The following is a 20,704-nucleotide window of genomic DNA, read 5'->3' as shown; positions in this document are numbered from 1 at the left end:
TAATATTCGCTTCACCGAGTAGCATCTAGGCAGAGACGGACACTCGTTCAACTAAGGCTTGTCCAAAGTTGCTTGAAATGACGCAAATCAACGGTTTAGCAGACGTGAAGTACAGCTGCCAGGACCACTCTGAAGTGCACAATACAGCTGCGTTGTTTCATTGGCGACAGAGATGCTGCCCCTCAATCAACTCCGGAACGGTGACGTATTCTTGCTTGTTCGTTGAGTATGGCGCATGCCAGGAGGCGCATGCGTCCGATGAAGGCCTGCTGGCTTGTGCCAACCCTCGAAGTAATATTCGCTTCACCGAGTAGCATCCAGCCAGAGACGGACACTCGTTTAACTAGAACTCGTTCAAAGTTGCTTGAAGTGACACAAATAAACGGTTTAGCAGACGTGAAGTACGGCTGCCAAAACCGCTCATAGTGTTTTGACACTATTTTTTAGATGATCGTGAATTGTCATAAATAATCGTAAAAATACGCGTGATTACAATTCTGTAACATCATTATGCAATATGAGCTTTCAGTGGAGCACATCATGAGGATATTTGCCCCCCAGTAGATCAAAAGTTTTGTCGTGTAGGGTACTCACATAGAAAGGGCAGCGCGAAAACTCGGGGAGAAAAGGACAGTAGCGACAGAGCACTGACTAACACCTGAAATTATATTGCCATCTCCTGTGCATATATATGTGCCTAAAATGTGATGGAGAGGAGGTTTAGAAGCAAAAAAATGAAGGCTGGTTTTAGCCAGTGATAAAAACTGCAAAGGGTAAATTTTTCAAAGGAACTCGCGCAAGCGTGATGAGTGAAATGCATGAGGTCATGGAAAGCAATTGACACGGGAAATCAAAGAAAGCCTCTAAGATAACTGATTTCAGCGTCAGACAAGGATTGCCTGCTCACGAACTTGTCACATGCTTCATGAATGAAGAAAGCCTCAACGATCTCGCGCTATATCTTATCCTTCTTCAATTTGAAAACCCAGTACTACTAAAGTCAGGAGACCAGCCACAACGCCTGCAATGGTCAGCCAGAAAACCACTGGTTGTGTTGCGTACATTTTAGTCAGGTTCTTTCTCCCTTTCATTAAAACACCTGCAAGTTTGACCAACTTACTCAAGTTCACAACTTCAAAGAAACCTATAAACTACATTGGAAATACAATCTGTGAAACTCTTCCTGTCTTTGGTTGTGCACTCAGGGCATTTTCCTTTGTAGGACATGCTACATAACCTCGAGAGTTTGTAGGGCGTGGACTGTCCATCTTGAACGTCATGCTTCGATGCAATTCTCTTCAAGTTATGCGAGAATTTCCGAACATAAGGAACAACTCGCACATGCTTCTTTTTTCTACCACTTTGCCCCGCCGTGGTGGTCTAGTGGCTAAGGTACTCGGCTGCTGACCCGCAGCTCGCGGGTTCGAATCCCGGCTGCGGCGGCTGCATTTCCGATGGAGGCGGAAATGTTGTAGGCCCGTGTGCTCAGATTTGGGTGCACGTTAAAGAACCCCAGGTGGTCAAATTTCCGGAGCCCTCCACTACAGCGTCTCTCATAATCATATGGTGGTTTTGGGACGTTAAACCCCACATATCAATCAAAATCATCTTTCTATCATCTTTTTGTTTTGTTTGATTGCGTTACACGTGTCATAGCAGCATCTCACACACCGCAGAAATAAATTCTAGGAGGGTGACGCACCTGCTTCAATCTGGTAACCTGTGCATTAAAGCTAGATGAAATGACATGTACACACGCTTATTCAGGGCTGAATGCAGACACTTCACTGCAATTCTTCGCTTAACAAGCTTCGAATGGGCGCTTTCATGGCGTATCACGGGCTTTTTGGACCTGGGATTATATTTCCAACAGATGTGATTATCGCCAAAAAGCAAGTCATTGTCAAGAAATTGCAACGCTCGTTTACCAGGCTTTTCATGCGTAAATTTCGGGCCTTGACTTTCACTCTGAAACACATGCAAAACGTCATCAATGACAATTTCAAGGTCATGAACATCATTCAAAATTACTAGAAAATCTTCCACATACTAAAAAATCTTGACAACCTGTAGTACTTGCAATTTATCCTGAATGCGGCAACCAACGACCGACCAGAAAAGATCACACAACACCGGAGTCACAGCTGAACCAATGCATATGCCCTTTCTTTGAACACAAATCTTATCCATCAAAATTCACAACTGTAGAAGATAAATAGAACTCTAAGAGTCTCACAATGTCATCACCAGAAACACCTGCTTCACTTCAGCACTAAAGTTCACCATATTCCTGAACCCTATCTCGAAAAGCCTGCAGCAGTCCTACATGTGGCTCAGAATAAGAAAGTTCTTCAACTTCGACCGAAAAGCCGTTAAAAGAGCCAGATTTCAAACCTTGTAGGTGCAGCTTTAAGTTCTTAGACTTGTGGATGACAAAAAAATCCTTCACTGAAACTTGAAGGTGCCTTTGTAGGTAACAGCTGACGTGAAATTGCCAGGTAACAACTTCAGAAACAATGGCACGAAACAGAACATCAGGATTGTCACTTTTCACGGTAAAAAAGACTTCAAGAAAGCCTTCTTCTTCTTCCTTTGTCCTTGCCTTTAGGTTCTGTAGGTTCAATTCCTCATGCAGTTGAAGTGCACGCCATTTCTGTTTTGAAGCATCAATTGGTACATTCTTGAAGTTTTTTACCAGCCAATTGTGACTTTTCTCGAAAAAGAGTGTTCGGTAGGACATCAAAGCTTCCTTCCTTGTCTGTTTCCAGTAATGTTAACTACAGTTCCTTCAGCATCCTCGAAATCTTCTTTAGGGGCTGATTCATCGAAAGATAGAAAAACGTGCTTCGTGTCAAGCACTCCACCCCTTTGGAAATAACTCGATCTTTTTCATTTCACCGCAACACTCAGCCACTTCACGGACCAGGGAGAGGAGGCCCTGGGGTTCAAAACAGGGTTCACCACTGAATTTTGGTCCTTTCTCCAGAACATGTTTATTGTTGTCAGGAAACATGGCTTTACCTAGCACAAACACGTTGCCTTGCTTAACACAGGAGGCCTTGCACTCAGAAGTGAGGTTCACGAGAGCACGACGTCAGAAAACCTCAGCAGACACAGCCGCTTGTTTTTTAAGAGCATACAGGCGATACAATTCTTTGCAAAGGCTCAGCGCCAGTTATCACGAGAACACGCAACTAGTCCTGAAACATCCTCACCTGTAGCCAATATTCGGATTTCAGAATCTTGCAGAGACGCTTGCAGTGGCGCCATGAAAGTTGGACAACAAAGAAAAGACTTCGCGCTTCTTTAGGGAACCTGCTTCCGCTTGATGCAGTAGGACATAAATCTGGATTTGCATAGGGCTTCCGCGATGAGGTTGGCACTTACAATAGCAGGATCCGAAAAACAACTATTAGACAGGAAAGGGCCCATTGTATAAGAAATTTGCTCGAGAAGCACTTTGGTTTGGGCTAGTTGGTTCATAGTGCTCACATAGAAAGGGCAGTGCAAAAACTCGGGAAAAAAAGAAGAAAAGAAGAGAAGAAGAAAAGAAAGAAGAAGAGAAGGAAGAGGAAAAGAAGAAAAGAAGGACAGTAGAGACAGAGCGCTGACTAACAACTAAAATTTTATTGCCATCTTTTGTGCATATATATGTGCCTAAATGTGATGGAGAGGAGGTTTAGAAGCAAGAAAAGAAGGCTGGTTTTATCCAGCGACAAAAACTGCAAACGATAAAATCTTCAAACGAACTCGCGCAAGCGTGATGAATAAATTGCATGAGGTCATGGAAAGCAAATAACACGGATAATCAAAGAAAGCATCTAAGATAACTACTTTCAGCGTCAGACAAGGATATGGAAGGCCTGCTCACGCACTTGTCACCTGCTTCATGAATGAAGAAAGTCTCAACAATCTCGTGCCTTATCTTATCCCTCTCCATTTTAAAAAACCGAGTACTAGTAAGGTCAGGAGAGCAGCCACAACGCCTGCAATGTTCATCCAGAAAACCACTTGTCGTATTGCGTACATTATGGTCATGTTCCTTCGCCCTCTCATTAAAACACCTGCCAATTTCAGCAATGTACTCAAGTCCTCAACTTAAAAGAAACCTACAAACAACATTGGAAATACAATCTGTGAACCTCTTCCTGTGTTTGGTTGTGCACCCAGGGCTTTTTCCTGTGTAGGCCATGCCACAAAACCTCGAGAGTTTGTAGGGCGTGGACAGAAAAAAAATTCAGTTATGAACCCTGTCTTAAACACCAGGGCCTCTTCTCCCTGGTCCGTGAAGTGTCTGATTGTTGCGGTGAAAATGAGAAAAATCAAGTTATTTCCGAAGCGGTTGAGTGCTTGACACGATGCACGTCTTTCCCATCGTTCGATGGATCAGCCCCTAAAGAAGATTTCAAGGACGCTGAAGAAACTGCAGTGAACCTTACTAGAAACAGACAAGGAAGGAAGCTTCGCTGTCCTACCAAACACTCTGTTTCGAGAAAAGTCACAATTGGTAAAGGTAAAGAACTTCAAAGACGTACTATTTGATGCTTCAAAATAGAAACGGCGTGCCCTTCAACTGCTTGACGAGTTGAACCTACAGAACATCAAGACAACGACAAAGAAAGAAGAAAAAGGCTTCATTGAAGTGTTTTTACCGTGAAAAGTTACAAACATGATGTTCCGTTTCGTGCCATTGTTTCTGAAGTTGCTCTGGCAACGCCACGACAGCCGTTACCTACAAAAGCACCTTCAAGTTTTAGTGAAGGATGACCCCTTTGTCATCTGCAATTCTGAGGACTTCATGCTGCACGTACAAGGTTTGAAATCTGGCTCTTTTAACGAACTTTCGGTCGACATTGAAGACCTTTATTATTCTGTGCCACATGAAGGACTGCTGCCGGCTTTTCGAGATAGGGTTAAGGAATATGGTGCACTTCAGTTCTCAGGTGAAGCAGGTGTTTATGCTGATAACATTGCAAAACTCTTAGAGTTCTATTTATCTTCTAGAGATGTGAATTTTGATGACAAGTTTTATGTACAAAGAAAGGGCATATGTACTGGTTCAGCAGTGGCTTCTGTGTTGTGTGATCTTTTCCTGTCGGTTATTGTTTGCCGCATTCAGGAAAATTGCAAGTACCACAGGTTGTCAAGATCTCTCGGTATGTGGATGATTTTCTAGTAATTTTGAATGATGTTGATAACCTTGAAATTGTCGTTTATGACGTTTTGCATGTGTTTTAGAGTGAAAGTCAAGGCCTGAATTTTATGCATGAAAAGCCTGGTAAACGAGCGTTGCAATTTCTTGATATTGACTTGCTTTTTGGCAATAATCACATCTGTTGGAAATACAATCCCAGGTCCGAAAAACGCTTGATACGCCATGAAAGCGCCCATTCGAAGCTTGTTAGGCGAAGCGTTGCAGTGAACTGTCTGCATTCTGCCCTGAATAAGTCGTGTGTACACGTCGTTTCATCTAGCTTCAATGCGCAGGTTACCAGTATGGAGCAGGCGAGTTACCCTCCTGAATTTATTCTGCGTTGTGTGAGACCCTGCTACGGAACCTGAAACGCTACCAAACAAAACAAAAAGATGATAGTAAGAAGAAGCATGTGCAAGTCATCCCACATGTTCACAAATTCTCGCATAACTTGAAGAGAATTGCATCAAAGCATGACGTGCAAGTTGTACTGTCCACGCCATACAAACTCTCTAGGTTATGTGGCATAGCCTACAGAGGAAAACGCCTTGGGTGGACAAACAAACACAAAAAGAGGTTCACAGATTGTATTTCCAAAGTAGTTTATAGGTTTCTTTAGGTTGTAGACTTGAGTACATTGGTCAAACCGACAGGTGTTTTAATGAGAGGGCGAAGGTACATGACTATAATTTACGCAATACGATTAGTGGTTTTCTGGTTGGCCTTTGCAGGCGTTGTGGCTGCTTTCCTGACTTTAGTAGTACTCGGTTTTTTAAAATGTGGAGGGATAAGATAGAGCGCGAAATTGTTGAGGCTTTCTTCGTTCACGAAGCTGGTGACAAGTGCGTGAGCACGCCTTTCATATCTTTGTCTGACGCTGAAATTAGTTATCTTAAAGGCTTTTTTTGATGTTTCGTGTTATTTGCTTTCCATTACCTCGTGCATTTCAATCACCGCGCTTGCGCGAGTTCCTTTGAAGATTTTATCGTTTGCAGTTTTTATCGCTGGTTAAAACCAGCCTTCTTTTCTTGCTTCTAAACCTCCACTCCATCATATTTTAGGCACATATATATATGCACAGCAGACGGCAATAAAATTTCAGTTGTTAGTCAGCGCTCTGTCTCTACTGTCCTTTTTTTGCGAATTTTTGTGCTGCACTATGTGAGCACTGTGAACCAACTAGCCCAAACCAAAGTACTTCTCGTGTAGGGTAATTCTTGTAAACACTAACCATCTAATTAAAATTACTGAGTCCAATACAGCGGATTCTGTAAATTGAAATCTGTTAATCAAAACTGCTGATTATATGACACAACTGTCTAAGATATCACTGGTTTCATGCTTGAATGCTGAAACCTAGTTCAGCTCTCAGTAAAAGGAACTTTTGTTTGATAGAACACAATTTTCTCGTCCCTTCAGGTTTCGTTTATTGAGAGCACTGTACATTCAATGCAGTATTCTAATATTTATTGATATGTGTGGTTTAACGTCTCAAAATCGCGATATCATTATGAGAGCCGCTGTAGTGAAGAGCTCCGAAAATTTTGACCGCATGGGTTTTTTTGACGGGCAGGCAGTATCCTAGGTTTTGTTTATTTAGTCACTGGCTGTCCCATATTTTAGGGCAGTCCTTTAGAATGGGTGTGACCACAGCAATGCCAATAGTGATTTCTGAATTTAAAACAGGTTTTAAACCTGTTTCATTCTATTTTATAATAGTAACAATGTCTTTGTGTGTTACTCAAACTTATATACCAACCAAAAACTTGTGCTGTTTTATGCAGGTCAAGATCGGCGAAGGTATTCTTGTTGAGAAAACACTTTGCGACAGGCTGTAGAATCGCTGTCATTGGCGACCAACAAAATGCGCCCAAAACGTGCTGCAACACCTCTTCACAGAAGAGGAGCTCAAAGGGGAGAGCTTGTATGAAAGGGGCTCCAACAAACAAAATGAAATTCCGGTGAAGGAAATCCCAGATCCAGTACGTTGATATTGTCACGGGGTCGTGACGTGGCCGAAGACAGGAGACTTCGTGTTGGGATTTAACTGTTTAATTGGGCGAACCTGTGCCCGGTAAACGGAAAGTCCAATTACAGCACCAGTCTCGCACAGATAGCAGTCTCGGACTGATAACGGCGAACGGAGCGTCGGCCTTCGATCAACAACTGACAAGCGGCGAAACGCGTCGGCATTTATACTTCCGCCGTCGAATGTTCTAGCGCTACCGCTGGCGGTGGCGTACGTTCCAGAACAATCTGTACCATTCGCACAGTGGGCGCGATCTTATCGAAATGATCTACTACAGTCCGGAACCCTCTCGAAAACTGCAGGAGCGGTTTGCGCTGAGAATCGTGTGGTGTTTTGGGACGATAACTAAAGCTTGGGAAATGGAACGTGGCATTGCCCCCCTCTGAAAAAGGCATCGTCTCGATGCTTTAACTAAAGATGAAGGTAGAATAATAATGCAAGAAAGTACAATGAATAAATTACAATACAACAATAATACAAAAAAGCACTGTTTCAGTTTGTTAACGCGCATGAAACGGCTTTAGGCGTGCGACATGGACGACTTCAGGTCGCGATCGGCGTCGTTGAGAGTTTGTGATGCCGTCGGGGACAACCTCGTAATCAAGTGGGCCGAGACGTCGAACCACCCTGTACGGTCCGAAGTACCGTCGCAGAAGCTTTTCACTTAGTCCACGTCGGCGAATCGGCGTCCACACCCAAACACGTTCACCGGGCTGGTATTCCACGAAGCGTTGTCGAAGGTTGTAACGGTGGCTGTCGGTCGTCTGTTGATTCTTGATACGGAGCCGCGCAAGTTGTCGGGCTTCTTCGGCGCGATGAAGGTACTCGCTCACATCCAGGTTTTCTTCGTCGGTGACGTTGGGTAACATGGCATCGAGCGTCGTTGTCGGGCTCCTTCCGTAGACCAATTTGTATGGAGATATCTGCGTCGTCTCCTGCACCGCCGTGTTGTATGCGAAGGTCACATACGGAAGAATGGCGTCCCACGTCTTGTGTTTGACATCGACGTACATTGACAGGATGTCGGCGATCGTCTTGTTAAGCCGCTCGGTGAGGCCGTTGGTCTGTGGATGGTACGCTGTCGTCCGGCGGTGGTTTGTTTGGCTGTATGCCAAGATCGCTTGAGTTAAGTCGGCAGTGAATGCCGTTCCTCTGTCGGTGATAAGGACCTCCGGGGCCCCGTGCCGTAGGACGATATTTTCGACGAAGAACTTAGCTACCTCGGATGCACTGCCTTTTGGCAGGGCTTTTGTCTCGGCGTAGCGGGTGAGGTATTCGGTAGCTACCACGATCCACTTGTTTCCGAAAGCCGACGTCGGGAACGGCCCCGGTAGGTCCATACCAATCTGCTGGAAAGGTCGGCAAGGTGGATCTATTGGCTGCAGAAGTCCCGCTGGCCTTGTCCACGGTGTCTTGCGTCGCTGACAGTCCCGGCATGTCCTCACATATCGAGTGACGTCGGTGGTAAGACGCGGCCAGTAGTACCTTTCTTGTATCCTCGCGAGCGTGCGGGAAACACCGAGGTGCCCTGCCGTCGGATCGTCGTGCAGGGCCTGCAGGAGTTCTGGTCGCAGAGCTGAAGGCACCACAAGGAGGTACTTAGCCCGAAGCGGTGAAAAGTTTTTCTTTTGTAGAAGACCGTTTCGTAGAAAAAACGACGCAAGTGCGCGCTTGAATACCTTCGGGACTTCGGCGGTCCTGCCTTCGAGGTATTCTATTAGGGCCTTAAGTTCCGGGTCGGCCCGCTGTCGTTCAGCGAATTCGTCGGTAGTGATCGTTCCCAAGAAGTAGTCGTCATCCGGGTCGTCGGGTAGCGGTTGGTCGACAGGCGCACGAGAGAGACAGTCGGCGTCGGAGTGTTTTTTGCCGGACTTGTAAATGACAGTAATGTCATATTCTTGAAGTCTCAGGCTCCATCGTGCGAGGCGACCTGAAGGGTCCTTCAAAGTGGCTAGCCAACACAAGGCGTGGTGGTCGCTCACAACTTTGAAGGGCCTGCCGTAGAGGTATGGGCGAAATTTCGACGTAGCCCAGATGATGGCGAGGCACTTCTTTTCTGTTGTGGAATAATTTGCTTCTGCTTTGGATAGCGATCGGCTGGCGTAACTAATAACCCTTTCAAGCCCGTCAGCCCTCTGCACAAGAACGGCGCCAAGACCTACGCTGCTTGCGTCAGTATGTATTTCTGTCTCGGCGAATTCGTCGAAATGGGCAAGTAATGGAGGCGTCTGGAGGCGATTTTTAAGCTCCTGGAAAGCGTGTTCCTGTGGCGTTTCCCACTTGAACTCAACGTCGGCCTTGGTAAGGTTAGTGAGAGGATCGGCGATGCGGGCGAAGTTTTTCACGAACCGCCTATAATAGGCGCACAGGCTCAGAAATCGGTGCACGGCTTTCTTGTCAGTGGGCGGCGGGAAGTCGGCGATGGCGGCTGTTTTCCGTGGATCAGGACGAACTCCAGACTTGCTGATAACGTGCCCCAGAAACAAGAGCTCTTCATACGCAAATCTGCACTTTTCTGGCTTCAGTGTGAGTCCGGAAGTCTTGATGGCTTGAAGTACAGCTTCAAGACGCCGAAGATGCTCGTCAAAACTCGAGGAAAACACGACGACGTCGTCCAAGTACACAAGGCAAGTCTGCCACTTCAATCCTGCCAGTACTGTATCCATAACGCGTTGAAAAGTTGCAGGCGCTGAGCAAAGGCCGAAGGGCATCACCTTAAACTCGAAGAGGCCGTCCGGTGTTATAAACGCCGTCTTCTCTCGGTCTCTTTCGTCGACTTCGATTTGCCAATAGCCAGTCTTGAGGTCCATTGACGAAAAGTACTTGGCGTTATGGAGCCGATCAAGTGCGTCGTCTATTCGTGGGAGAGGATACACGTCCTTTCTTGTGATTTTGTTCAGGCGGCGATAATCGACGCAGAAACGTAGGGTCCCATCATTTTTCTTCACTAACACCACGGGGGATGCCCATGGGCTCTTGGACGGCTGGATAATGTCATCCCGCAGCTTTTCATCAACTTGTCTCTTCATGGCCTCACGTTCTCACGTCGAAACCCTGTACGGACTCTGACGAAGTGGTCTGGCATTTTCTTCGGTTATGATGCGATGTTTCGTGATTGGGGTCTGCCGAATTTTCGATGACGACGAAAAGCAATCTTCGTATTGCAGGAGCAGGGCCTTGAGCTGTTCTTGCTTATCGTTCGGAAGTCTGGGATTGACGTCGAAAGCTATGGGAGGGGCTTGGTTCCTCTGAGCAGGTTCCGCAGAATCGGCGAGGGCGAAAGCACTGGTGGCTTCGACAATTTCTTCGATGTATGCGACCGTTGATCCTTTGTTCACATGTTTGTACTCATTGCTGAAATTCGTGAGCATAACCGTTGCTTTGCCTCCCCGCAGCTCTGCAATTCCTCTTGCGACGCAAACATTTCGGGTGACCAACAGATGCTGACTGCCTTCAACGACGCCTTTGAAGTCAGGTGATTCAGGAGCGCCGACTGAAATAATGACGCTTGAGCGAGGCGGAATGGTGACTTGTTCTTCCAGCACATTCAAGGCATGGTGTCCAGACGGCGTGCGCGGCGGTAGTGCTTCTTCTGTGGACAACGTTATCGACTTTGTTTTTAGGTTGATGACAGCCCCATGGAGGCATAAGAAGTCCATGCCAAGGATGACATCTCTCGAGCAACGCTGTAGGACTATGAAGTCTGTAGGGTAAATACGGCCGTTAATGGTGACTCTCGCTGTGCAGATTCCTGCAGGCGTTACGAGATGACCTCCGGCTGTGCGGATTTCAGGGCCTTTCCAAGCTGTCCTAACTTTCTTTAACGTCGCGGCGAACGACCCACTGATGACAGAATAGTCGGCTCCAGTATCGATGAGAGCGGTCACACTGTGGCCGTCGATAAGAACGTCGAGGTCGCTAGTTCGCCGTCTCGCATTACAGTTAGGGCGTGGCGTCGGGTCACGGCTGCGTCGGCTTGTTCCGCTGCTTCCATGTTGCATCGTCAGGCCACCTTCAGTAAGTGAGCTTTCGCCGTCAGGGCTTTGCCTGGTTGGCGTTGTGTTCGGAAAGCTCCGTCGTGGCGTCGTCGTCGTCGGAGGATCTTCGGTAGTTCGTCGCACAGCAACCGCACCTCCACCGGTTGCTGCCCTTAGTTTCCCGGATACGGGCTAGGAGACCGGCCCCGCGTTGGGCCAGAGTACTGTCGGTGGTGCGGTGACGTGCGGCGGCTGGGCGACGGCGAACGCGAAGGGCTTCGTGGTGTCCACCGAGTTCCTGTCAGGTAGTCGGCGATGTCACGTGGTCGTTCTCCTGGCTGCGGACGTGGTGCATCGACGGCGAAGCCACGCAGTCCCATCTGTCGGTACTGGCAACGGCGGTAAGTGTGCCCGGCCTCGCCGCAGTCGTAGCACAGTGGGCGGTGGTCAGGGGTGCGCCAAACGTCGGTTTTCCTCGGCGCACTGCGCTGCCCGCTGGTGAACGGTAGGTCGTCGGTGGGGGTGGTGGCGGCGGTGGTGTCTGGCGACGGAAGTGCGACAGGGCGGCGTTTTGGCGTGGACGGGGAGGAGCCTTGTGGCACACTGCAGCGGCGTAGGTCATAGTTTCTGGCTCGGGCAGCGGTGTATGGGGAATTCGAAGTGATTGCCGAACTTCTTCTCGCACAATGTCGGCGATCGAATCCACTTGAGGTTGCGCCGAAGGCAACAGTTTGCGCAGCTCTTCCCGCACGATCGCTCGGATCGTTTCACGCAGGTTTTCGGTGTCACTGGTTTGAGCAGCAGCGCATTCTGGAGTCAGGCGACGATTATACTGTCTGGTGCGCATGTCAAGGGTTTTTTCGATGGTGGTTGCCTCGGATACAAATTTTTGGACGGTGTTCGGTGGATTTCTCATTAGTCCCGCGAAGAGCTCCTGTTTGACCCCTCGCATGAGGAAACGAACTTTCTTCTTCTCAGGCATGTCTGGGTCAGCGTGACGAAATAGGCGGGTCATCTCCTCTGTGAAAACTCCAACCTTCTCATTCGGTAGCTGAACCCGGGTCTCTAGTTGAGCAGCGGCCCTTTCTTTGCGAGCGACGCTCGCGAACGTTTGCAGAAATGCGCCGCAGAAGACATCCCACGTTCGGAGCGTGGGCTCACGATTCTCTAGCCAGGTCCTTGCGGTGTCTTCCAGGTAGAAGTACACACGCCGGAGCTTTTCTTCGTTGTCCCAGTGGTTGAGGGCGGCCACACGGTCGTATGTTTCTAACCAGGACTCCGGGTCTTCGAACGACGACCCATGGAAAATTGGTGGTTCCCTTGGTTGATGCATGACCATCGTGGGCAGGGATGCGGCGGTTGTCATTGTCGCTGCAGTCGCGGTCATGGCCTTGGTCTTCCGCGCCTTGTCTTCTAGAATCCCGTACTCCGGTGGTAGCCCTTGCTGTCGGCGGCTTGTTCGCTGCTCCTGGTTGGCGTCGGTGTCTTCTCCGCGACGTGGGCTGGGTTCACGGCTTGACGGGGGCGTGCGGTACATGAACGAAGCAGCACCTCCACCAGATGTCACGGGGTCGTGACGTGGCCGAAGACAGGAGACTTCGTGTTGGTATTTATTGTTTATTTGGGCGAACCTGTGCCCGGTAAACGGAAAGTCCAATTACAGCAGCAGTCTCGCACAGATAGCAGTCTCGGACTGATAGCGGCGAACGGAGCGTCGGCCTTCGATCAACAACTGACAAGCGGCGAAACGCGTCGGCATTTATACTCCCGCCGTCGAATGTTCTAGCGCTACCGCTGGCGGTGGCGTACGTTCCAGAACAATCTGTACCATTCGCACAGTGGGCGTGATCTTATCGAAATGATCTACTACAGTCCGGAACCCTCTCGAAAACTGCAAGAGCGGTTTGCGCTGAGAATCGTGTGGTGTTTTGGGACGATAACTAAAGCTTGGGAAATGGAACGTGGCAATATGCATTTATGGGGATGTATTATTTCCAATCTGCGGACATAATAGTACTGTGTGCAGAAGTCACATTTGTTCGGCAGTGTTGAATACCTTTATACTTTCCACATATTACGTCTTCTGTTCTTGAAAAATAAAATGGGTGAAAATTGACCTACCTCTTGGAGAAAAGAAAGTAGGGAATTTAAGGGCTCATTTTTATTTGTTAGTTCTCATTACCCTACATCCCATATTTCAGGGAGTCCACATTGATTGTAGTTTGTGCCACTGCCGTAAAAGTATATAGTCAAACTGAACCTAGCTGTTTATGCTAGTTCTCAAATAGAAACATTTTGTTCTCATTATCAAATAACCTTCAAAAGTTTCAAACATTTACGTGTCTTTTATTATGGTGACTGCCATCAGCTAGCTTCCACGATGCATTGTTGCTGTAGTCTTGTAAATGCTTGTCAACAATGAAGGTTAGGAATTGGACCTCTAACATGGCAGTCAAATATAAACAAGCAGAGTAAAATATTTCCACATGTTTAGTATTTATGCAACATCTGTATTTGTCTGGTGTAATACACATTTTCCGTTTAGAAAAATGCAAAGCTTCTAGAAAAAGGCTGCTCATCTATAGTTTGTAAGGGCAAATACCAGAAATGAACATGAAGTGGCAGTGCCATAAATATACAAGCACATACATTGTACACTGCTCAAAAGTTTCACAATTCTGCTATAGGTCACATTTTTCCTGTGAAAAATTAATAGTTTGGTGAACCACAGCCATCCTACTCCGTTCACAGGCATTCATGCAGAAAGGCCTAGTGAAATGAAATAAATACAGTACCCTTGCTTAAATCATTAGACGAATAATGCCAACTCTAAAGGTGTAAATATTTTAACATTTAAAGCTAACGGAAAGCTCTTCGAATTTTCTTCCCACATAATTTTGTGCAGATTTATTGTGACAATGCAGTGTGTCCTCAAATGTTAAAAGAAATGCTACAACCTACGTAATTATATTGAGGTTTACTTCAACGAATTGTATGTGGTTCAAATTTGCAGAGCCCCGCTATGGTGTGCCTCACATTAATATCATGATTCATGATGAATTGATTTGAGGGGTTTAACATCCCAAAACCTCAATACGGGAGACGCCGTAGTAGAGGGCTCCGGAAAGTTTGACCACCTGGGGTTCTTTGACGCGCAGCTATTCTGAACACACGGGCCTACAAAATTTCCGCCTTCAACATTACGATCATGCTTTTGCACATGAAACCGTAGAAATTATTCAGTTATGAAGGCATACAAGGACACTTTATGTGAGTCAAAGTTTTTAAGGAGGGACAATGTACTTTATTTTAAAAATAAAATAGAAGATTATCTAGTATTATATCAGAACAGTAGAGATATGATGACTCATCTTTTTAATCGCTTTAATTCATTTTGTGTATCAAAGCAGAATTGAAAGGAACTGTTCTGCTGTTTTATAAACATAAGCTTACCATAAAGTTAACTCACATTTGTCAAACTTCTACATATGTTCACAAGCTCCACTAAAGAGTACAAAAAGGTAGTATTGAGCGAAATAATGCTTCAATTTTGTGCTAAATTTCACTCTTTTTTTGCATGGTACACTTAGAGCAAGTACAGCACGAGCACCGTTCAGCAGTAAAACGTCTTGTCCTCAATGCTGAGTAGAGAAACTAGGTAGTTGTATTTTTTCAAGTAAGCCTGTGTTCTTGTCTGATTTTGTTTGTGATCCTAACTCGGCATTTTTGTTGAAGTTATAAAAATGAACAGACTATCTATTACCCCCTGCGCTGAACTTATAGGTGGTCTATTGCAACACAATCGGTGTTTTTTTGTGCCGCAGATAAATTGAGTTGATTCGTGGTCATAGGTAGATGGTTGTGTGTGCAGAGCATTGTCTATATACGGCTAGTGATGGCTGGATATTGTCTGCTGCAGCTTACACATCAACAATAATTACTGTGCGCAGTTTGATATTGGCTACTTATAGTGCATAGAATTCACTTTGAATAAGCGAGAGAAACGAATTGTTAGCTTTAGAATTGAAATGATGTCTCTGGGACATATAATGCATTATTGCCTTCAATCTAAGAGAACACATTATTTAAGTCACTTCAGAACATCCATCAAGAACTCCTGTGCTAATCTTCTAAAAAATGGTGATGGCCAATATGTTATACCCCATGCATCAGATGCCTATTAGAAACCCCTGCGTAAAAGATTTTTAGACTAACAGTTGTCAAAACAACAATAATCAAGTATCACCTCAACGTAGCTTACAATCAATGTACTTATTTCCAACAGACCCAGACGAGATTATCAATGTCATAAATCATTTAAAGGTTACGGGCACAGGTGTAGATGAAATCAGTTAAGCAAATATAAAATTAGTCGCTCATTGCATCGCTAGCCCTTTATCCTGTATCACTTAATATTCACGAGTGGAATATTTCCAAGACAGCTGAAAAAAAGCTAAAATTATTCCCGTGTTTAAGAAACGAGATCGGTCTTGCATTTCAAATTATCGCCCTATCGCTATTCTCCTTTTTTAGCAGAGCCATTGAAAAGTGCATTGAAAAGCGCCTTACCACATACCTCTCAAAATTTAATATTCTTTCCTCAAATCAATTCGGCTTCAGGACGGATGCTTCGACTGACTACGCTTTACATTCTTTCACAGATAAAATAAAAAGCGGCATTGATTCTGGTTTCTACGCAGGAGAAGTTTTCATAGATCTATCGAAAGCATTCGACTCCATCAATCATGTCATCTTCATTTCTAAACTACGGGCAGTAGGGGTCGACGGGCCCGTGCTGAAGCTTATAAAGAGTTACTTAACAGACAGACAACAGGCTGTGTGTGTTGGTTCTTCGCTTTCTAACTTTAAAATAACAAACAAGGGTGTTCCGCAGGGATCGATGCTTGGCCCACTACTTTTCTTACTTTACATAAATGATTTGCCTAATCACCTATCACAATCAGAAGCTTTCCTTTACGCAGACGACACGACATTGCTTGCTACTGATCGATCGCTATTGGCTCTTACATCGAAGTTGAATACTGATTTGAACAATATTTTAGCATGGTGCCGCCTTACATCGCTGAAAATAAGTACCAGCAAGACTTCATTCATCCTTTTTCATACCAGTCACAGGACACCAGAAACTCTTCCCACTATCATTCTTGATTCTCATGTCATTAGTGCAGCTGATGAATGTTCAATTCTCGGTGTTACTTTAGATTCTAACTTAAAATTTACGAAACACATCGCCGATTTGAAGCGCAAAATTGCTCCTGGTATTAGAATTTTATTAAAAGCTAGGTACTATTTCAGCAAACCTACACTACTAACACTGTTTTATTGTTTCATTCACAGTCATCTGAACTACTGCATCACCTCATGGTGTACCACATATGCAACTCACATTGCACCGCTGCCACATTCACAAAATCAGGCTATCCGTTTAAAAACGTTCAGCTCATTCAGCTGCTGTGTGTCCAACATTCTTCATAATAACAAAATCCTATCATTAGACAACCTTGCTAAATACAATTTATCCATAGTGTTATTTAAAATAATGAAAAACCCTCCTCCAATAAACATATTTCCGGACGCTGTTCTAGTACACACCAACCGAGCAAGATTTGCAGCTAACAACAATTTATTATTGCCTTAGTCCATACTTATTTTGGAAAACACTCTTGTTATTTCACGTCCTTATCAACCTGGAACAGTCTTCCCCTTAACGTTAAGCAGTCTTCATCATTAGCTATTTTTAAAAACACATTATTTACTTTTCTGTTGGATACCATAGAATTCTAAGATGTGCATTATTATCTACACATGTTCATATTCATGCACTCTTAATGGTGCCACAGCCACTCATGTTTTTTTGATTTTTTCGTTCCTCTGTTCGTTTGTCAATAATATTTGGGTTTTTCTTTAATTTTTATATGTTCTTTGCAGTGTTTTGTTGTACTTATGATTGTTAAAATTTGTTTTTTAGTCTCTATTCCTTTTATTTGTATAACTTATTCCACGTTGCTGCATTTTACTTGTGCATTTTTATCACATTTCCTGACAGGAGGTCCCCCTTCGGCCAAGTGCTCTGAAACCTCCTTCTGTATGTTTATGTAAGCATGTATGTTTTGTACGAAAGTAAAAATAAATAAACTGAAACTGAAACTGAAATATGTTATTAGAAAATTATGCATCAGGTGCGCATTACGAACTTCACGTGAGAGCTCTATAAGCTAACGGTGCCTAATGTGCTATCAATACTCATCCATCAGGTGCACATTAAAAACTCCTGCGTCACAGCTGTATAGACTAACGGTGGCCAATGCGCTATAGAAACTCAAGCATCAGGTGCGCATTTGGAACTCCTGCGTGAGAGCTCTACAGAGTAACAGTGGCCAATTACTACTAGACTCACAATAGGTACGTATTAGAAAGCACATTAGACTATCATCAGTGTATTGATTGTGATATCTAACGAGCTTAGTTCCTCTATGTCTACACATTCATTTTTTTCATAAGAGACACCACAAATAACGCACGTTTTTCTTGTGACAGATTATGACAGGTTCAAAAAATTTGAAATTTATTATTTCAATGCACTACCGTCATGCGACATCTACGCCGTCATCGGCAAAAAAGCTACCTATGTTTGAATGAACAAACTATCTTTGCAAGCAACCATTCTTGAAAACTGAAGTGTGTTTTTTTACTTAAGGGCCATAATTGTCGGGCTTGAAACGGGTGTTCATTCGATGAAAGCTTTATTGGTCACTTCAATTCCCGGAAGACACCTTAATGCGTTTCGCGAAAGCATTTGACCAAGTCAAAATAAACAGAAAGAAAGAGAGTGTGTCGGCCGGCAGTGGTTCGAAATATTTGAAGGGAAACAAAACAACACGTTATCAATGCGAATGCACTTCGAGCCGTTACCTGCCTTCCTACCGTTAGCCGCTGCATATTCTGAAACGAGGGTAACGATGTCAATAGCTTGGTGGTGACTACGAGACAGCTGGAGCAAAAACAACAAAAAAATAGTCATTACGCAAAACATGTTTAAGGAAATCTACTTAGTATAAGAGCAACTTGTTTTTATGCAAAGTGGTACGCAAATATATAGTATTCGATTATTTTAGAATTGAAAATTGGCACGGACCTGGGCGCTCCTACAAAAATATGTGGCAGCGCGAATCGAAGAGTCGATTTGCTGCATAGCGCAGAGGTCAGTAGACCCACGCTGGATTTTTGAAGCCGGAACGCGACGCGGTTTAATGTTTTCGCCCCCTACGCGTGATCACTTGAACTTGAGAGCTTCCGGGGCCTGGTTCAGCGGTTTAGGTAGGAGAAGCATCCTTGATGGCCCTGACATAGTGACCGGGATCCGCTGCCATTATGTGTGCCAGTCGGGGTAAAGCGCTGAGCATTTTTACTGCAAGACCAGAAATCATTATATCTCCGGCAACAATAGCGCATGCACAGTAATGGCCTAAACAGTGACGTGGCGTTTTGTGAGTCTTACAACAACACACAACCGGTGCGCTTCATGTGCGTCTATTTTCTTGTTCTAACATGTTGTCTTCATCCAGATTAAACGTATCTGCTACTTATATGAACCAGCTAGCTCGACAACGTGCCTTACCTGCAACAAGCACTCACTATATGTCTTGCGTTGAGCGTCTGGAGGAGTGTACGTAGGAAACGTCCTTATGCTCATTACCTAGGAAAAGCATTCCTACTTTTTTAAAAATGGTTTCTTGTTTTTTTCCGGGTGGTATGGGGCAATGTGTTTTTTGTAGTCATGTCAAGTAAAGTCGCCGAATGACTACCGTAATACAGTGGTGAAGATTTATTACGAAAGTTTTCTGCTGAAGCTGTTTGTAGAGGCAAAAGAATAAGCAGAACAACAATATATATGCAGAAAAGTGAATCAAAGTATTCATGAAGCGAGATTGCTTGCTGCTTGGTGCAAACAGCTTTACAATGCTTGTTTGGCATGATAACAAAATTGAGCAATTGATTTTCTCTGCTTAACTTCCTCCATGTTTTGCTCTGCCTGTTGCCAATTCGCCAAGCTTATCATCCGCCATCCACCATCCGCCCCATCCGTATCCATACTCACTATCCAGGATCGTATCCAGCATATGCTATCCAGTATCACGATTCAGTATTCGTATCCAGTACGGATATTCAGCATCAGTATCCAGTATCCACCCACTGCATTTTCCACTAGTATGGTGGATGGTGGTGGCCACTCTTTCCACTATCTGATTTTTTTCGTACAGGGTGTAACCAGGTGTCTGTGGGTACCTCGAATGTAAATCCAAATCATCGTCCATGATTTTTAAGAACACTAAGCACAGCATCACAATAGAAATGGTGAACTTCATGAAAGGCACCCTTGCACACACGCTTGCCGTAGTAAAATCGGATGGTGGTGGCCACTCTTTCCACTATCTGATTTTTTTCGTACAGGGTGTAACCAGGTGTCTGTGGGTACCTCGAATGTAAATCCAAATCATCGTCCATGATTTTTAAGAACACTAAGCACAGCATCACAATAGAAATGGTGAACTTCATGAAAGGCACCCTTGCACACACGCTTGCCATAGTAAAATCATCCTCTTGAAAATCTCAATTGTTATCGGGGGATGTATAGGGCGCCCGTTTGACTAAAAGAATTATGAATAATTGACATATTTAAAACTTTAAAATTCTTCCTGCCCTTCAAAGTTATAGAACGTGCTTGCTACGTCAGCTAAACAATATCGCACAGAACTTAGGCGACACAGGAACCCATTTAGATCCCTTGTAGCTGACGATAGGGCTTGTCAATAATTGGGCGCTCAGTGTCGTTTGCGTTTCTCGGGTGGGTCAGTTGGTGATTGTATTAGCGTTTGTGGGAGTCAAGGATTTGCCTATATTCCTATGAAATAGCTAAAATATTGTTATCAAAATTTTAGAGCGACCACCCCTGTTTTGTGTGCAGGCCCGAGTTATGAGCACATTTGTCACACTTTCACTTGTATACTTTCAAAAAATTATAGTCGGCTTAGAACAAGCATACTTTAAATATAAAATTTTGATCCTCCAGTGAGCGCTAGGATCATGATAACGTGGTCATGTAGACGTTTCACCATACCAAATTGTACGCAACTGAGAACGCACAATGCGAATCATTGCATGGCATAGTAGGTGCAAACACTGACCTCCAGAGCCCATGCCTCATGTCATGTCCTATAAAAATGCGTGCAGCATAGGCGTAAATTCACAAAGTAAGGACTTTCACTCAGCATTGTTATGAGCGTTCGAATCAGCTACAATCTCTAAATTTATTACTGGGTTAGATCATGGCATGCTCTATTTATATAGTTCACATGATCTATCACTCGTTCAAAGTTGTGGTACAAGAAAAGTAAATTTTTGAGCTATGTATAGGATAAAAGCATATTTGTCAGTTGTATGCGTAAGCAAACTGCAGCGAGGTACATCCGAAGAGTGACATGG

The sequence above is a fragment of the Rhipicephalus microplus genome, chromosome 5 (assembly GCF_043290135.1).
Source record: "Rhipicephalus microplus isolate Deutch F79 chromosome 5, USDA_Rmic, whole genome shotgun sequence".
Classification (NCBI taxonomy): domain Eukaryota; kingdom Metazoa; phylum Arthropoda; class Arachnida; order Ixodida; family Ixodidae; genus Rhipicephalus; species Rhipicephalus microplus.
This window is presented reverse-complemented; position numbering follows the sequence as displayed.